The 3,165-nt window shown below is 48.6% G+C and overlaps 1 non-coding gene across 1 annotated transcript; it reads right to left on the reverse strand.

Moving 5' to 3' along the window:
* Positions 1 to 811: 811 nt before the first annotated feature.
* trnaf-gaa lies at positions 812 to 884 on the reverse strand. Its single transcript has one exon. It is a non-coding gene; the product is annotated as a tRNA-Phe (tRNA).
* Positions 885 to 3,165: the final 2,281 nt, after the last annotated feature.

A 3,165-nucleotide genomic window follows, 5' to 3' on the forward strand; every position in this document is an offset into this window, starting at 1 on the left:
GGGGAAAGTCTCTCAGTCACCCCCCCCCCCCCCCCCCCACCACCGGCGAGCCCCCTCAGGACCTTCTATCTTTCAATACGATTATCTCTCGTTTTTCTTTTTTCAAAATGTATTTTATTACAAAATGTATTTTATTACAAACATGTATCAAAACAGGTTACAACACTATAAACACACCGCGAAACATACTTCCCAGCAATCAAATGCCGCCTGTACAAATCTTTTCCCCTTTTTCACCCTCCCCCTTCCCCCCCTCCCCCCTTTCCCTCCCTCCCTCCCCCCTTCCCCTCCCTCCCTCCTCCCCTCCCCTCCCCTCCCTCCCTTCCTCAACCTGCCCCAACTATTTCAGCTAAACAAAACAAGTGACAGGCATTTGCTGATTCATTCTCCATGGCAACACCTCTACCAATCAGAGTGCACTTGCCAACCAATCAGCACTCTCTTCTCGGACAATAAAAAATTGTTGTTTCTCTTGGATTAGCATTTTTGTGATTATGCTGATGAGTGCAAGACTAAAATCTTCGACAAAGTATATTTTCTCAGCAAGGCTCAAGTTCTGTATGAACAAATGACTATTTATAAATTAAAGAGCTGATGAAATGAAAATCGCTTATTGTCACAAGCAGGCTTCAAATGAAGTTACTGTAAAAAGCCCCTAGTCACCACATTCCAGCACCTGTTCAGGGAGGTTAGTACAGGAATTGAACCGTGCTGCTGGCCTGCCTTGGTCTGCGATTTATCCCTGTGCTAAACAACCCCTGAAAAGCTGGGTGACTTGACAGATGGCAAGGAATCACAGCACCCGGTGGGATGCCGAAACCCAGGATTGAACCAGGGACCTTTAGATCTTCAGTCAAACACTCCCCCACCTGAGCTATTTCAGCTGGTAGCTAGTACAGCTGATGTTCATGGGAGCCTAAGTTAAACATCACTGGTCCTGAAAGAGGCGCCAGATAATCGATTTAATTGGACAGGGTTTTGCTCCTGGGACACTCACATGATATCCTCTGACAGCTTGACAGTTGCTTGACAGCTTTGACAGTTTTGTGACAGTCCCGTGACAGTTTATTGAAAGCTTCAACAATCCCAATGAGTTATGCACTTTTCATGCACAATTATGTTTCCTTGTAATAATATCAAAGCGTACCTGACATCTCCCAGAGGTGTTCTGGGGCCAAATCCAAAGAGATACCTTACCTCTCCACCATGGCATTCCAAGCATATTCGCCAAGTCTTCACACATTCCTGACCGACCAACACCCCAGTCCAGTGGATGTAGCTGGTGAATTGAATAGCCATAAACCAGGAATGTGTGAACACCAGTCCGACTGCAGTCCTGCTCCCGTGAAAATAGGAATTGCATGTTCGGATGCGGGACTTAGGGGGTGGGATTCTCCAATAATGGGGCTATGTCCCCACGATGGCATGAAAACCGGCGGCAGCCACTCCGGCATCAACGGCCCGCGAAACTGAGGAATTCTCCCCTTTCTAGGGGGCTAGGTTGGCGCTGAAGTTGTTCCCGCAGCTCCAGCTGGTGCTGAAAGGCCTATGCGCCCAAAAAATGGCACCGGAGAACAGGGAAGCCGGGATCGGGGGGGCAGAGTGGGATTCGCGCCTCCCCCCGGGAGGATTCTGGCTATTTTGAGATATTCTCCCAGACCGGCGTGGAGAAGGGAAACTCCCGTGCATGCGCTGAATCTTGCCGGCCATTCCGCGCATGCGCGAAAATACGCCGGCCGTTCTGCACATGCGCAAAAATATGCGGCCGTTCTGCGCATGCGCGAACTCGCGCGGGCCGTTCCGTGCCGGCTGGAGCTGCAGGGACAACTCCGGCAGCAACCTAGCCCCCTAGAAAGATGAGGATTCCTCACTTTTGGGAGCCATTGACGCCTGAGTGGTTGGCGCCGGTGTGGGGGCTTAGTCCCATTATTAGAGAATCCCGCCCTCTGTTCTATATTAAAATGAGATTGCTGTGGCTGTTTCAGTAAACATTAAATTTGGCTGCCCTACTGAAGGTCATCTCAGTTCCCACAAAACAACCTTTGGCCTTTGCCGACCCGCCCTCTGTTCTTCTGTCCACAGAGGCACACAGGAATTAGGAAGTAGGCAATTCAGCCCTTTGAGCCTGCTCCGCCATTCAATCAGATCATGTCTGATCTCTTCCTGGTCTCAAATCCACCTCCCTGCCTGTTCCCCATATCCCTTTAACCCTTTTATAATCAGAAATATATCTATCTCCCTATTGAAACCATTTAATGATTCGGACTCCACCGCACTATGGGGCAGCGAGTTCCACAAGTTCATCACCCTCTGCCACAAGTAGTTCCTCCTCATCTCTGCACTAAATCTACCACCTCCCAACCTCTATCTGTGACCTTTGGATCTAGATTTCCCCACAAGGGGGGACATTGATCTACATTTACTTTATCAATTCCATTTACAATTTTATACTCCTCGAACAGATCCCCTCTCATCCTTCTAAACTCCAGTGACTTTAAGTCCAAACTGTTTAATCTCTCCTCGTACGTCAATCCTTTCATCCACAGAATCAATCTGGTGAACCTCCTCTGAACTGCCTCCAATGCCCCCCTATCCTTCCTCAAATAAGGAGACCCAAGCTGAACACAATACTCCAGATGTGGCCTCACCAACACCCTATACAATTGCAACAACACTTCCCTACTTTTATACTCCAGTCCTTTTGCAATAAGCGCTAACATTCCATTTGCCTTTTCAATTACATGCTGCGCCTGAATACTGATTTTCAGGGGCATTTTGAATCTACTTTCCATTTAGATCATTTACCTTTCTATTTTTTCAGCCAAAGTGGATAACCTCAAACTTATCTGCATTAAACTCCATCTGCCAAATTTTAGCCCCGTCTCCTAGCCTATCTACATCCACCTGTAAAGTCTTTGGACTGGATTCTCCGCTGGCGGGATTCTCCATTGCGCCAGAAACGCACCCACACCTGGAGATTTCCCGACGGCGTGGGGCTGCCCACAATGGGAAACCCCATTGGCCGGCTGGCAGGACGGAGAATCCCACCCTTTATCTCCTCTTTACTGCCTGCTTTCCCACCTATATTAGCACCATCCGCAAATTTTGCTATGCTCCATTCTGTCCCTGCTGGCAGATCAAGATTGTAGACAGTTCAGGTCCGAG

The sequence above is a fragment of the Scyliorhinus canicula genome, chromosome 11 (genome assembly GCF_902713615.1).
Source record: "Scyliorhinus canicula chromosome 11, sScyCan1.1, whole genome shotgun sequence".
Lineage (NCBI taxonomy): Eukaryota > Metazoa > Chordata > Chondrichthyes > Carcharhiniformes > Scyliorhinidae > Scyliorhinus > Scyliorhinus canicula.